The sequence below is a fragment of the Macrobrachium rosenbergii genome, chromosome 3, assembly GCF_040412425.1.
Source record: "Macrobrachium rosenbergii isolate ZJJX-2024 chromosome 3, ASM4041242v1, whole genome shotgun sequence".
NCBI classification, from domain to species: domain Eukaryota; kingdom Metazoa; phylum Arthropoda; class Malacostraca; order Decapoda; family Palaemonidae; genus Macrobrachium; species Macrobrachium rosenbergii.
This window is the reverse complement of record NC_089743.1, coordinates 51,554,605-51,572,529: the sequence shown is the minus strand read 5'-3', so window position 1 is coordinate 51,572,529 and position 17,925 is coordinate 51,554,605. Positions and strand designations below refer to the sequence as shown.

The 17,925-nt window shown below is 32.0% G+C and overlaps 1 protein-coding gene across 2 annotated transcripts in view; it reads right to left on the bottom strand.

The window, feature by feature from the left end:
• Positions 1-5,853: 5,853 nt before the first annotated feature.
• LOC136855611 (zinc finger CCHC-type and RNA-binding motif-containing protein 1-like) overlaps positions 5,854-17,925 on the bottom strand; it is a 137,028-nt gene continuing 124,956 nt past the window's right edge. For both annotated transcript variants that reach the window (XR_010858085.1, XR_010858089.1), the window contains exon 7: positions 5,854-6,897. The gene's annotated coding sequence lies outside the window, so the exon portion shown is untranslated. The remainder of the gene's footprint in view (positions 6,898-17,925) is intronic.

Genomic DNA, 17,925 nt, shown 5'->3' with positions numbered 1-17,925 from the left:
CCATTTGCATTAAACCGTCGAAATCATCACTTCGGAATCGCCTCTCAATATCAAATAATAAAAAATACAGAAAAAAAATTTAGGAAAAAAAATACGAAAAGTAGGTTTCCGTGAAGATGGGCAACTTCATTCTTGCCTTACAAGGTCAGCGCCGCGCCGTGCGATTAGTATCATCCGTTTCGTCACGTGTTATTACCAAGGTCTAATAAGTGGTCGAATGGAAGAATGTATGTGTATATGTATATATAAAGTATATATACATATATATATGTATATATATATTATATATACACACACGCATATATATATATATATATATAATATATATATATATAAATATATATATATAAATATATATATATATATATATATTTTTTTTTTTTTTTACACATATCATATATATAAACACGTATACATGTAATATGTTTTCTGACATATAACAATTAAACTGAAGTGTATTGCATACGGTTATCGTGAACTCAAATCTTAGGTAAACTCATCGGTACTTTTATCCAAGGTGGAAGAAGAGTAAGGTGAGTTCGTGAGAGAACGAATTTTGCGTTTTCCCGCGCAGTGACATCACTTGGAACCCAGCTGAGTAAGTGGCAAGAGGTTCATTGACTTATACTGTTTTGGAGGGAATTCGTCGATCGTCGATCTTTTAACATTTCAATCAGCTGATAAGAGACAGCAAAGATGGTGGTATGTGCTGTGTTTGGTTGCGATAATCATGATCGCCATCGCAAAGAAAAAGGCATTTTATTTAGCAAAACTTGGGTTAATCTGTGCAAAAGGGAAGATGATTTCAACGTGGAGAATGCAAGAATATGCTCCATTCATTTTGTCCTTAGTAATATTGGAGAAAGCCATAGACATACTTTTAGATTATCATCCTAAAAATGCACACAAATTGAAAGATACTGCTGTGCCTACTCAACAAAGGATATAACCCCAGGTAAATATTGTTTATTTGCTATATCAATAGAAGAGTATTTTAGTTGGCTTAGCCTGTTTTGGAATTGAAATTATGTTAAAGAGAGAGAGAGAGAGAGAGAGAGAGAGAGACCCAATTCAATATTTCTCAAATGAAAATGGTTTGGTTTATTACCAGCTGACTTTGAATACAAAATTTTGATTAATCTATTTATAAGGCATGTTTATAAAGTTTACAGTTCAGATCTTTGTATGCCTTCTTATTGTATAATTATTTTATTTTATAAGCCTATATCTACGCAACACTTTTGCTGGATGATTGATATAATTTTCATGAAAGTGATTTTGCTTAAGCCTATTATCAACTCTCATATTGTTTGTTAACTCTTTGTTGCTATTAGGCTCATTGCTATAAACTAAAATACCTAGGCTTACAGCATGTAGGCGCATAGGTCTAGCCTAGATTTTTTTTTATGGGACAAGGAAAATTTATGACAAGGTTCTCTCTCTCTCTCTCTCTCTCTCTCTCTCTCTCTCTCTCTCTCTCTCTCTCTCTCTCTCTCTCTGTGTTTTTGTCAATTCGTGGGTTAATAGTACATTACTAAAGCTAGATTCCTCCTTCTGAAGAGCTCGCTTAAAAGGCCTCCCTGAACTTGGCTGCTAAAGAAAGCTTCTTTTTTTTTTTTTGTAGACAATTATAGGAGTCATTTTAGGGGAGCCCTTCAGGCAGATATATCTAGCTAAAGTGAATTAACTATAGTAAGTAGGCCTAATGTTATGGCCAAAACCCTTCATGATTTTCAGTAGGCATATATAAAATTATATATGCTATAGGTTTAGGTCTTTATTAGGTTAAGTAAAACTCACGAAAGAATTCTCTCTCTCTCCCTCTGTCTCTCGCTCTCTTCTTATTCTTACTCAAGTAATATATTATTTTATCCTGGTCGTATTTCATTTACAGTAGGTTATATGACTATAAATTTTCTTCTGTAAAGGGAAATATCATTTTATCATATTATAACTACTTAATAATGAACTAATTGAACTATAAAACAATGCAATAGTGCCCTACGGCTAGAAATGCATTGCAGTAATATTTGACCGTGAGTAGTCGTGGGTTCCGTTTGACGTCACTGACTCGTCTCGAGCTGCGCGTGATTCCACCTGTTCTTCTTCCACCTTGCTTTTATCAACCATATATTGATGCTACTGCATTCTTACATCGTGAAAAACATTAATGCATAAATACACACAGGAAAACGAACAGAAAACACACTCCCTCGCATACACACAAAAACACGCACAAACATATACATTTGTAAATGAAGTTCTACATTTATTAGTGTGTTCTCTTATACTAGAGAATTCTTTGGTTTTCAAAGTGCATCCCGTACGGTGGCTGACTCTCGGAGTCAGCCACCGTACGGGATGCACTTTGAAAACCAAAGAATTCTCTAGTATAAGAGAACACACTAATAAATGTAGAACTTCATTTACAAATGATCATTTCCGTATCGTGGCCCAAGCACCCAATGACTATTCTCTCTCTATTTTGGAATCTTTAACAATTAAGCAGCTTGTGCCCTCGTTAAACAGTCAGGCCTCCTCCACTGTTTTGTTCATAGCCTAGTTGACGTCCGGCCTTCCAAGAAGGAGAATGTCACTCAGTTTTTTAGCCTTCTAGAGATACAGTAGGTACTAGTCTTTGAATTCTCTTTGCTTTTTATTTTTTATTTAATTTTTTATTTAACCTTTTTACCTTCTTTTAATATAAATTCTTAAGCGTCTTGTTAATTATAACCTTTGTACAATTGCCATTTTACTGAGTCTGTTTTTAATTTGTATATATTGTGTATTTTACAGCCCTGATGATGAAACTTGAAGTCTCGAAAATTCGGCCATTAAATGTATGATGCTTCGATGGTTGTTTTCCATCCTTTCCTCTCATTATATATATATATATATATATATATATATATATATATATATATATATATATATATATATATATATATATATATATATACATATATACACACACACACAACAACGCCAAGTACGTTCCATGGGAATTCGTAGAGATCTCACAGAGAGGTAAACGCCCAATGTCACAGTGCTGCTACAGTACAACTTGGTATTGACGCTTCCACAGGGTCAAGTGTGCCTGTGGCATTTTAGAAGGTCATCCGAAAAGGATACTCAGCTTCTTGCCTTCGGTTCCGAAATCTCTTTGACCTAATTAAGACAGTAATCAAGTCTTCTGTGCTAAGCTGCGTCTGAGAAAGCGGACTGAAAATGTCTTTGAAAATGTCATTGAAACGATTCGGTGTTGGGTGACTATGTAACAGAGACAATAATGAGTACGATGACCGGGAAATTTAGAGAAAAAACGGTACTAACCATGATGATATTATTTGATATCATCACTTTCTCGTTATCTTAAATTAAAAAATGAAGTCCGCAGTAGTGTGTATATATAATGCTCTATAAAGGAAGCTTTCGCCAACTTGATCAGCCGGCCAACCGATCAAGCTGGCGAAAGCTTCCTGTATATAGCAATATACTCGTACATACATACAGTGATGATATTATTATGCTAATGGCAATGCGTATTAAATCTAGATCTGAAGATACGAATTTGTACATTAAAACTCAAAACTAAGTTTTTGAATATGAACATTAAAACAAAAATATTGCTAATGAATTAATTTGTCGTGAAATCACAAAATTCTTAAGAACAAGAACATACCAAATAAGTGGACCGCAAAAAAGGAAAAAAAAAAAAAAAAAAATTTCAGAGCAGTATTTGATTGCACAGAAATGCCTAGGTTTTCCTTGCAAGCAACAAGCTATTTCACAAGTGTTATATTTCAGCTATTAAGCAATTTCAAGGGTTTCTGCTGAGATGAATTCTCGGAAACATAACAGCCGCTTCACGTGTCATAAACTAATATTCCTTTATACTGTGTCAAAATTATATTTATCGATAATTATAATCTCAAAGAAACCGGGCTTAAAATCTGTCTTCACTTGTGCTATGGTTAGTATTTTCTACTATAATTTCTGTCGAAACATCGTCCCAATTACCAGCTGATAATATGGATATTATATATTATACCTCATCCCAGAAACTTGAACATTTCTTGGACCAAATATTTTAGTCCTAGGCTGTGACTCTGGAGCTCTCAAAGCTTCATCAGTTTACCATTACATCAAACCTCATTCTTTGCCAATGTTCATATATTTATTTACAGAAGCGAATTAAAATGTACGTACAGATTTTGTTGTATTACTGGAAATACAGGTCGGTTGAGAGCAGTGCCTCTTAACCTTTTTCAGTGTATGCACCCCTTTCAAATCAACAGTCAGCTCTCGCACCCCCTGAATTGCTGAACAAAAAGCTAAAATACAATAATAATAATAATAATAATAATAATAATAATAATAATAATAATAATAATAATAATAATAATGATGATGATGATTATTATTATTATTATATTTTTTGCAAAAAATAACATACGTATATATAAAAATATATTTTGCTTTAATTATTCATAGGCATCTCGCACCCCTTAGGAACCGGCTTCGCATCCCATAGGCGTGCGAGCACCCCTGGTTAAGAACCACTGGTTTAGAGGATGTGATTCATTTCTCAGTTAAGTTTACATATAAACTGGAAAAGGAAAAGAAAGGAAAGCTGGTTCAAGAAGTTAATGACCACATGAGAACTTAAAGATAACTTAGGGTGCTTTGTTATTTCCACTTAAAAAATAAAACACACACGCACGCATATATACTGTATATATACTGTATATATACATTTATATATATATATATATATATATATATATATATATATATATATATATATATATATATATATATATATATATATATATATATGTGTGTGTGTGTGTGTATCTTGTGAAAAATATTCATATATATATATATACGTATATATATATATATATATATATATATACATACATACGCAAATGCCTCAAATCCACACCAAACAGCAACAAGAGAAAATTACTAAGCAGACAGACAGTCGACAACCGTCACTTCATTGAGACCGGAAAGCATTATTAGCAGCAATCCTCCGCGCTCCTAATTTCGGAGTATTCGTAAGCACTCCGCCGGAGTTAAAATCGATAGTCTGGAGGAGATAAAGCTGTGTGTTTAAGCTCTTCTTTCTCGGAAGCGAGAAGATTAATATCTTGCGAGTCTTTAAAGTTTCAAAATATGGTCGGTGTTGCGCATGCGTCAATTTCCCCGAGAGACTTCTGCACAGATCTGGTTTGGGTTACGTAAGGAAATTAGGTTAAATGATTATGTTTTGGTTATTAGAGAAGCTCGTATTATTTTCGTCTGGTTTTTCTTATGGTTTATATATTGAAGGCGTGAGGTAAGTGAAAGTGATCGGAGAGTTACAAATAATAAGAAAAAAGAGAGGAGAAACAAATGGAAAAATATCACATTTATGTAAAAAACAATCCATCGAACGATCATGCACATAAAAAACATAAAAAAAGTGACACAAAACGACTATTCATACGGCAATATCCGACAAACAGTCAGAAAAGAAATGGAATATCAAAAAATAAAATAAGTCAGGTCACTGATAAAAAAAAAACAAATGATGAAAAATTTCTGTAATACGAAAATGTACTTTTTTCTAAATGGAAAAATCAACCAAAGAATAAAAACGAATAAAAGTCACACAGAAAAATAAAAAGTAAAGGTGAATCAAAAAGGTTATGAAAACAAGCTTCTGTAATACCTAACCATTCATTGCGGTTTTTTTTTGTTCTGTTATTGGAACTAGAGCTGAAAATAGTTTTTCTGATTTTGCTGGTTTCATGAGATACAATCGGTGTTTTTTGTGTCTTATATATTTTTTTTTATTAAGGGAGTCGAGTAACTAAAGAATTCTTTACATGTCTTCATAAACCTAATCTTAAGTGGGCAGTGCCATACGTCAATGTTAAACAACGTAAGCTGACTGAAATCCGTAAAAATTGTATTGCAATGCACTGATACAAACATATTACTGTGAAATGCTACACACATTTTATTTTATTTTAATTTGTTTTTTTTTTTTTGGAAAATGTCATGTTCATTATAGAGGTTGATGAAGTAAATGAAAATACTAAAATTCCAAAGAATGCTGCTGACCTGTGCGTCTGGAGGTAAGTGTATATGCAATTTCATTAAACATTTATTTTTGTGAGGCGATTATCTTCGAGATGTAAGCTGATATTCACCAACATTTTTTTTATTCTTTTTAACGCAGAAGAACGCTGGGGCTTTTAGAGTACAGTTACTATTCGGTCTTCTGCTCTGTCGTGACAGTTCTCTAAAGATTTGCTGTTATTTTGTCACAAAGAGAAAGAACTATTTTTCGGGGGGTGGGGAGGGGTGGTTGGTGAAGCAGCTGCCTGAGTTACGAAATTATTGGCTAAATCAACGGGTAATATAAGTTACAGGCTCATTTAGAACCTCGGGTAATATAAGTTACAGGCTCATTTAGAACCTATCTGTATTGAATTGGCCGTCTAAAACGAATAAAAAGAAAGCGAACTATCTTCAAACTATCACACATTTGCCAAAATAAAGTTGGAACGCTCAAATTCTCGACTTTCAAACATCAAACACGTCAAACTAATTCAAGAAATTCGGACGACTAAAGATTTTAAGTAAACGGTTCAACCTGCAAGTCACGGGTAAGAGAATATAGGTTAAAAAAAAAAAGCATACATGGCAACTGGCGCTTCTGAGACTCCCATCTGAGCCAAATTCTCTCTGGAATCCTTGCAGGAAAAAAACAGCAAGCCAATCCTTGTAAATGCTCTACACTTTCGCCAGTTTTTGAGCTCAACTGACAAGCAGGAAGTTCGAAGGTATGCTATAGAAGATGAATTCTCCGATGCCCATTGTTATTAAATTCTCTTCGCATTTCTGCAACAAAAAAATAAAAATAAAAATAAACAACAGCACCTGTAAATGCACTCCATTTGGGCTTTTGCTGTCACTGCCAGCTAACTGAAAGAGCTGTCAAAATAACGTGTCTGGGTAACAGTGGTCAATTTATATACATTAGGCCCTATGAATCATGTCAATGCTACTGTGTAATAAACAGAAACATGATGGAAAAACTACTTCTAAATAAAATTGCTTTTAAATATAATAAGAAAGTAGGTTTCATAAGTATGTATAAAACTACCTTTATATAAAATTTCTTCTACATAAAATGCGAAGGTAGGTTTCATATGCATGCTCCCAGGGCCCACTTAAATAAATTATTTTGAATTTTTATAGTTTTAGATGCAATACATATAGATTTTTCAGTTTTTTACATGTAGTACCTATAACTTTATCAATGTAATGCTCCAAATTAGAATGTTCCATTATTGGCAAAGCAAATCAAGCCAATTCTTCTTTATTGAAGCAAAAAATATTACTCCATCACGACACACACCTGGCTTTAATTGTTTCTCATGACTGACCTAAAGAAACGAATAAGTTGCTGAAACAACTTTCTAAATGTTTCAGTAACTGACTTTGTCATAAAGTTCATTTGAAACTGATCATACATTTCAAGGTCTAAATTTGTTCAGCGCGGAAGACCAGAGAATTGATATTGTTTGAAACTGGTCAATGCACAAGACAAGAAAATTTTAAATCGTTTTATATTTTCCCTTTCTGGACATCTGTGAAATCAGTTTCTCCTTCGGTATTTATAGCAACCAAAAGTGAAAACCTCACAAGATTTACCTCATCCAATCTCATCTTTCTTTTTCTTTTTTGTCTCACACGGTTACTCTGAAACCCCCTTTCCTTCGCTCTTATATTTTCTTGATAAGATTCCGCAATGTCATGGCAGATGCGACTATCTGGAGAGTTTTCCTTGAGGTCTTAAATTTCAGTAGCCTCTATGTCATCTAGGTTAATTTCAGTTGGACGAAGAGGGCGAAATATTTACGGATGTATGCATGTATGTGCATGTATGTATGTATATTATGTATGTATATATGTATATATATATATATATATATATATATATATATATATATATATATATATATATATATATATATATATATATAAGTTTGCATGGATGTATTTTCTCACAAATATACATCACGTGTTTCGATGATTTCAAGCACACAAACACACACATATATATACATACATATATTAAACTTTTATCACTTACACAATTGTTCTGCGCGTTAACACTATTAATAACTGGACTTCATTTGAACTGGATAGTATCTAGCGTAGATATTTATCAGGAAAAGTTACAAGCTTTCCGGGACTAACTGCCCTCATCGTCTAGTAGCTGTAGAAGCTTTTATATATATATATATATATATATATATATATATATATATATATAAACATATATATATATATATATATATATAATAAATATATATAAATATATATATATAAATATATATATAAATAAATATATACATATATATATATATACTATATATATATATATATATATTATAAACATATATATACATACATATATATATTATAAACATATATATATATATATATATATATATATATATATATATATATATATATATATATATATGTAGACGTGTTTAAAATATTATGCATGTGTGTGTCACATGAAAAAGCACATTTATTTAATTCTAATTTCAAATACCTTGATATATCATAATCGGTCTAGTGTAAGCGTAAATATGCATATCATCGTACTGTTACATGCACACAACAAGGAAAATAACCAGCATTAAAAAAAAATCAGCATTGTTGCTCCCCTTTCGTGCTGAAGATTTTTTTTTTAAATACAGTAAGAAATGTTTAAAGACAATCTCGCTCTGTTTGCGCACGCGCTGTCTCACCAATACCAGACATTTCCTATATAATAAAGAGACGACTATGAAAGTATTACCCAATGCAAGGCAGGTACTGGAACTATCTTCAAATACATTTGATTTATGCTTGTTTCCTTTTAATTCTTTTTATTATTCTTGCTCTTATCATTTTTTCATCAACAAATAGACAGACCTGAACTTTCCCTGCAGACCATCTGGTCAGAGCGCTATGTTTTAATATAGCTTTTATTACAGCTTTATCTACATTCTGTTTTGACAAATGCTAGACTGGAGATTGATCTTATATGATTGGTACCTAAATTCCTCTGTAATTTCACTGGCAATATTCATCCATCTGTTCTTTTCCATCTTAGGACAATGTAGATTAATATCAGTTTCTCTGCAGATTCAAAAATGCAGATATCTGTGAAAAATCCTTTGTTCTCTGACTCTCCAAAATGTCTTAGATTTAAGAGCTTTTTTTTTCCTGAAAATTGAACCGAGTTTTTCTCTTCAGTTTTGTCCAATGTCTATCTGTCTGTACGTTTATGTGGAAGAAATAGTTCTCCTCTTCAATTTCTCAAAAACTACTTGATCAATATCAATCAAACTTTCCACAAAGCATTCTTGGATAAAGAGGACCCAAGCTGGTCCAGATAGGGGTCTTTGCTCCCTTCCATAGGGCGGAAATGAATAAACAGTGACAATAGGGTGTGGTTACTTGAGAATCTTCTTCTCAAGAACTACTGATACATTAAGAATAAAACTTATAGTAAAGCTTCCATATATAGTGCAGATTCAAGTTTGTTCAAACCATGGCCCCTGGGACACGATGGGGCCGTAACAGGGCATCAAAAGTTTGCATAGGAATATTTAGGAAAAGCTAAAAAAATTTTCTCAAGAACAACATGGCTACAAGTTTTTTAATGATTGTGCAATCATCGTCACGCAGTGTGATAGTCTACAAACGAACTAAAAATCCGTATATCAGTAAGGTTGAATAATAATAATAATGATATATATATATATATATATATATATATATATATATATATATATATATATATATATATATATATATATATATATATATATATATATATATATATATATATATATTTACTCAAACCCATTTATTCAAACCCCCTTGGCTTCAAATGTCAAGCTTCGGCAACAACGGGGTTTGAAGTTTTATAAAGACGTATACTAAAAATCTTAATCATTCATTTGCAAGGGAATCCAGGTGTCTCAGATGAGCACTCAGGCCAATTGGGAAAGAAAAAGTTCTTAGAAGCTTTTGTTTCTGTGTGGATGTAAACCCTAATGGGTAACTCTCAATTCGTATTTAGTAGTTAATATGAAAAAAGTATAATAAATAATAAACAAAAGAATTACATCAACATTCATGACGTCCTTAATGAAATCACACAAGATTAATTTTCAATACAGCTTATATTTGTATTGCCCTTTGTTGCTTGGACTTGCTTTTTCTGTTATTCTGAATTAAGATTAGTGACAACTCGGTCACGTGACTGGTTAGATACTTTTTCCTCCAGTTCACAAATAGAGAGAGAGAGAGAGAGAGAGAGAGAGAGAGAGAGAGAGAGAGAGAGAGAGAGAGAGAGATGGGGGGAAGCTTGTTTAGTTTCTTTAAGGCTGATATGCAAATTCACCATAGCATATTTAGCATTGTCCGAAATCAATAAATCAATTAAATAAAAAGTAAATAAACTTTTTGAAAACAGTTATGAATAAATCTCAACTAATACAATACAAATTCTAAGATCTGCGAACATTCTATTGTAAATCACCGCGGGGGCTGTGAGCCCTGCGTTGAGAAATCTCTTTAAATACGTAATAAAACTTATATCTGTGATGAAATACGCATTGTTCGATTGTGAAATATAAGTTTCATACCCAGAAATCGCTTATAGTGAGAAAGGTTTTTTCTGTTTTGACAGTTAAGATTATATCTATTAGCTTTACATTCTTCTTCTTTTGACGTGCTTTTTTCCCAGTTGTATGGGGTAAGCACAATGCCTTCTTTGAAGGACTTTGATTTGGCTTTGGGGTAGACCGTAGTCTCGATCGGCTGACCAGCCTGTCATCGCTTAGACCCTGGTAGCGTGTACATGTATTATACCAGTCACCAGCGCCCTTTCTCCCAGTAGCGAGTTGTTGCGCGGTTAGGTACAGTCTGTTAAACAGACATAGAAGGGAGAATGACCTGTAAGTGAACAAAGAATTTCATTTTATTAGTCAGCTTCGTCAACTTCCTTGTGCGGGGGTTGACAAGGGAAGTGATGTTGGAGGTGGGGAGGGGGGAGGGGGAGGGGGGAGGGGAAAGTGAAAGGAAGAGGTTTGGTAATGGTTCAAAAACGCCCCAATAAGATGTTCTTTGTGTTAGTCGTCAACAAATCTGTTAAATTAGGTTAAACTATCAAAATAATCAGATCCTAAACTGAAAATTCTTTAATTTTTTAGAGACAAATATCTTTCTAAAAACATCAAAACTGATCTATTTTTTCGCAAAGATATTTTACTATTTATACATAATACCAGCTCGGCAATAAGCTTTAGAAAATATCTCTCTACACTACTAAGTAGGACGGAGATTAACATACGACCTAAATTTCATAAAATTTCTAAAAGGGCAAAGTTTCATTAGAAAATCCGAAATAAACCAAAAGGTCATAAGTAAAATCACCTCAAAAACCCTTAAAAAATAATTCTACGTGAAGGCTACTAAAGAACTATCAAAAGTATTAAAGTATTGCACACACGTACATTTATCTATATATGAAGATAAAAAGGCCCATAAACAATATTTGAAAGTTGCAACCATATATTTCGAGCATGTCCTTCTGTGTCCCTGTTCACTGGTAAAATATGGACAGATGAAATGTTATAAGAGTATATATATAAAGCATATGTAAGTGTGGCATTGTATGTTCACTCTTGTAACATTTCATCAGCCCATATTTTACCAGTGAACAGGGGCACAGAAGGAAGTGCTCGAAATATATGGCTGCAACGTTCAAATAGTGTTTTATGGGCCTTTATATCTTAATATTATTCTGTGGTATTACAGTAAAAGACACTCAAATCTATATATATATATATACACACAAAATATATATCTATATATATATATTATATAGATATACACATTTATATATATTTATGTATGTATATATAAATATATATATATGTATATATACACACATATATATATGCTAATGATTTATACTGTATATATATGTATGTATGTAATTCTACATATATTTATAAATATAAATATATCTATATATATATAACATATATATATATATATATATATATATATATATATATATATATATATATATATATATGTGTCTGTGTAAACTGCTCCCAGCTATTAAGATAAACGCATGTTATACTTTTCCTAAAAATCATAATCGGAAAAGTAAAAGTAAAAGTTCTCAAAACAACTGAAAAAACATCGTAAAATCCCCACCCACGAAAATGGAATAAAAATAATTTTAGAAAAATTCTCACGGGAAAGCAACAATTTTCCAGTAGGGAGTTATATCCACATGAAAAACTATTTTCCGAGAAAAGATCAGATTTCAAGTTCGAAGAAAAGATTATTATCACTAGAAACAAAAACGAAGTATCACTTACACTCAGGTGCAAAAAGTAAGGAAAAAATTAATTGCATGTATATATATACATATATATATATATATATATATATATATATATATATATATATATATATATATATATATTCATATATAGCAAAATGTTCTTAAACCAAAGCACAAAAAAAGGTAAGTTGCTAAGGGTAAATGGAACATTATAAATAAATTTCACTGATGATTTCAGGGGTCCCGTAAAATAAAGGAAGTAATTACAAACGGAAAGAATTTCTTAAAGAGAAAATCGTGGCAGAAAAAGACGTTTTAACCCCAGGAAAGAAATTTTATATCAGACAAAGATTTTCGGAAGGAAGAATTTCAAACAAACGTCAAGGAATTAAGAAGAAATTACCAACCTCACTTTCAAGTTAAAACACAAGAAATAATAAAGTTTCATTTCATATAAAAAAAAACTAATTTAGAATTTAGTTAAAACAAAAAATAACATGAGTTTCAAGGACCTCAGAGGAAAATCAGTGACTTCGTTTGAATACGACCTACATTCTGGAAAACTAAAGACTTCAAAGAAAAGAATAACATTTTCAATTTTTACTTTCAGTGGTTGTAAATGGAAAAAAAGGTCAGTTTATTGCTATACAAGTCAAATATAACCTCACACACATACAGTATATATACCTATATATTATACATATAATATATACAGTATATATATATACAGTATATATATATATATATATATATATATATATATATATATATATATATATATATATATATATATATATAATGTACATATACATACTTTTATATATTTTTTCTTGGAGGGATTGGATCCTGAAGGTGTTGATATTCTTAGGATGCAATTTCTAGCCAAACGCCTGCTCCACCATAGCTGTAACTCACTACAGTCTACTAACTACTAGGTACGTGATTTACTGTTATGGTCAACAGAAAATAAAAAAAAATATTTAATTGAACATGCCCCTACTCTTATGCTTTTTACAAGAAGCTGGTGAGGAGACTATCACATCCTCTCTCTCTCTCTCTCTCTCTCTCTCTCTCTCTCTCTCTCTCTCTATATATATATATATATATATATATATATATATATATATACCACTTTCTCTCTCTCTCTCTCTCTCTCTCTCTCTCTCTCTCTCTCTCTCTCTCTCTCTCTCTCTCTCTCTCTCTCTCTCTCGGGGGATTAATATAATCGTATAAATAAAAATGTACATTCCACACTGATTATATTTTCCTTACCGTCTAACCCGCTGTAAGGGCAGCCACTCTATAGAAAACAGTCCATTGAGGTTTTAATCACTTTAACTATCGCCATATGCACTTTCAGTCTAAGCTCTGGAACTCAGCTTAATTCTGTATTCCAAGAGTTTACTGATATTCGGAATAAGAGGTCGATTTGCCAGTTCATTTTTAACTGAACGAAAAATGCCAATTACTCCCATTTTGCTTATCACGAAAAAGGGAGAATGAGATATCTCTTACCTGTTTTTATTCTAATACCATTAAAAATCTAGTGCACACACGCATATACACACAAACACACACACGCACACACACACACACACACATATATATATATATATATATATATATATATATATATATATATATATATATATATATATATATATATATATATATATATATATATATATATACATACAGTATATGACATAAAATTGTAAAACATAAAATTCATCCACACCGAACTCACATGAAAAGTCACTTTATATCGTCAGATATTCAACCAACAAATAATCAAAATCTACAAAAATCTCGCGATAGACAAATGTGAAAGACCACATCCTCTAATCAGCCATTAATGAATCAAATAATCGCAAAGGATAAAAACAGAAGCCCATTGTAAGATCAAAGTCACCCACCCGTACCACCATAATATCACCGTGAGATCCGGCAACATAGTACCAGACCAACCAACCACCCGCCCACCACCCACCCAGCCATTCCCGAAGAACGGTCCAGCATCCCTACCCCAACGAAGACTGACTGGCCCCACAGAAGAGCAAAAAGCGATCGTGACACAACGTTAATGCGTTCTTTCAGGATTTGGTTACCAGCGTTACTGGATTTTATATTCTCTTCCTAACAGTCTGGAAGGTTACGACTCAAAGAAGAACGGAGGCTGTCATCAAGGAATCGTTTTCTTATGAGGTTTTCATTAAGACTCGTTTTCTTTCGAGCGTCTTCGAGCAAATCTTGAGAGAAGAAGAATTGGCTTGGTAGGGAAAGGGTTAGGAGCTTCGAGATGGAAGGAATTTGACAAGTATTTCTTAAAATTGTCATTTGAGAATAAGTACTTTTATTTGTTTGTTTTCTTTTATCTAAGAACGTTCTGGGTGAATTATTTTCGTGTGCCTTCTGTAAAAATATTTAAGTTTAATTAACAATATTTGGAAGGAATTGCCTATGTTTTCCCATAATTAGGCCTATCTGAATAGTTGCTAATTTTAAACAATTATTTTGAAAAATAGGTAACAAAAAGTCTATTTTTTGTTATTTTCACATGCCTTTATAATTGTAGTATGTTCATTAATTGTTAACTAAACATCTTTTTATAATTTGCAATAAAAAAGATGTCTAAAGAGCCAGTTCTAGAGCTGATAATGCTTTTTAATTTGTTAGATCCTAATGTAGGTAAGAATTAAGTGTTAGAGTAAGCAAGTTACGTCTTTGAGTATATTGCTAATAATAATAATAATAATAATAATAATAATAATAATAATAATAATAATAATTATTATTATTATTATTATTATTATTATTATTATTATTATTATTATTATTCAGACTCTAAGACGTAGTTAGTTTCTACTGATACACTGTATTACGTACTTACTCCACAATTTCGGTAACAGATATATCCAGTGTAATAATATATCCATTATTTTTCTATTAGGATTATGGGTAAAGTCCTCCACCTGAAATTTAGATATAGCGAATATTTTTCCTTGAATAAGTATAAGTTACTAATGTATTTACACACACACATTATATATATATATATATATATATATATTTATATATATATATATATATATATATATATATATATATATTTATTTATTTGTATATGTATATATATATATATATATATATATGTATATAAATATATATATATATATATATATATATATATATATATACATGTATATATATATATATATATATATATATATATATATATATATATATATATATATATATATATTGTGTAAATACATTAGTAACTTATACTTATTTAAGGAAAAAATATTAGCTATATATATATATATATATATATATATATATATATATATACTGTATATAATGTAAGTATATTCATACATATATATATGTACACACACACGCACAAACAAACACACACGCACACACACACACACACACACATATATATATATATATATATATATATATATATATATATATATATATATATATATATATATATATATATATACATAAGTAAGCCTTTGTAATATCTAAGACGGTTTACAGAACATTAAGTAAAACTGCAAAAAATTTTCAAGACTGCATGAGAAGAAGACAGTCTTATGCAATGATAATGATGCATTCCACAATTTCATGACCGTGCGTACATTAGCCAGACCTTGGCTTTAAAGCAAACCGAACCCTAAAAAACCCAGTTACAAATCATCCCTTGTACCCAAAAAAAAAAAAAAAAAAAGAAGAAGAAACACGGGAAAAGACGAGGAGAGTGAATTAAAACATTGAGGGAATAGCCTCGAGTCCATCCACAATTCTTCACGATCAGATCACACCGAAGATATATCGTTTAGGCTCACGTTCGAGGCTCCGGGTTCGAAGCTTCGAATCACGATGAACACGAGCGAGTTTCGGCTGACGTGTCAGACGAGACGTTACGATTCAATCTATGCCGGTAATGGAAAAGGACTTGTATAAGAGAGCCCTGTGGGTTATCAGACGTCGTCTTCGTTTGCTAAATGCTTCATAGTAAAATTACCGCCATTGGTGCCCCGACTGGATAATAATATGGCCTTCATTTGCGAAAACTTCCGCTACGAAAGGGGTGTCACAAAATTCGTCAGCGTCCAAGTTCCGTTTTCTGTTTACGTTAGCTGCGCTGGACTTAAAGGTGTTTAAATTCCCAGCTTACTAAGAATTTTTACCTCCCATTTTCACCCTAGGGCAAATCTCTCTTATTTAGCGGCAAAACCATGCCAGCTGTTTTTCTTTTATCTCTTTTTACTTGTAATTCTTTGTCTGCTTTTCTTTAACTGCTTTTTTCTTATTATCGTTACCTTGTTACATCTTAATACAGCTTACTTTTATATCAGAAATCCTTGGCATCTACTCGTCACATACACAGAGATCTGTCAAGATTAATATCTAAATATATATCCGCTTTAACTAAAGTACTAGATGTTCAAATGACCTTACCCTCAAGCTAGCGAGAACTAGAAAGGAAACTGGTTAATTGCTGGTCAACAGTCGTCGGACAAGCACGCAGTTTCTCGGAAAATAATGAAGGGGTCCGAAGTGTGACATTTGCAGGGCACAGAGCGAGGTCACCCGTTGGAACAAGTGCTTTTCACAATAACAAATGTTTCTCCAAAGTAGAAACGCCGTGACGTGTGTGTCTTTTTTCTTCATCTTCAGAAAGTACCAGTTGCAAATGGCTTACTTCTCTTGTTTTCAAGAAAGAATTCAATAAACCTAATTTTCTTCCTTTCCAAGAAGAATCCATTTGAGTTATCCTAACTTTTTTCCTTTCATTGAGGCATCCTTGTACGTTATCCTAACCCTTTTTCCTTTCCAAGAAGAATCCTTTCGAGCTATCCTAACCTTTCCCCTTCCAGAATTCCAGGAAGATTCAATTCGAGTTATTATAATTTTTTTTCCATTCCAAAAAAGCATCTGTTCCAAGCATCCTGTCTTCTGTCCTTTTCAGAAAAAATTCGTTTGAAATGTTCGTATGTTTTTCATTTCTGAAAGCGAACATTCGAATTACCCAGAAAGAATCTATTTCAAGTGCTCGTATACGTTTTCTTTTCAGAAAGCACCCATCCTTCATGTCGTAACTCTTATTTTTATTTTGTAAAACAAAATTCTTCCGAAATATACTACCGTCTTCCCTTCCAAAAAGCATCCTTACGAAATGTCCTCATCTACTTTGCTTTCTAGTCGTACCTATTCGAAATATTCTGGAAGCTTTTGTCTTTCCAAATACATGGCCGACTGGCAATTTGCAAGTTACCCGATGTCACGCCTTTACAGAGAGAATTAATTCAAAATATCCTAAATGTTATCCTTTTCAGGAACTATGCATCCGAAATATCCTTACTTTTCTATTTTCTTTGGAAATTTCTTAGCTTTTCCCGTTTTCGGAAGCACCTCTTCTAAATATCCTAAATTTTTTGCTTACAGATAACACACATTGAAATTATTTCCAACGCTTTCCT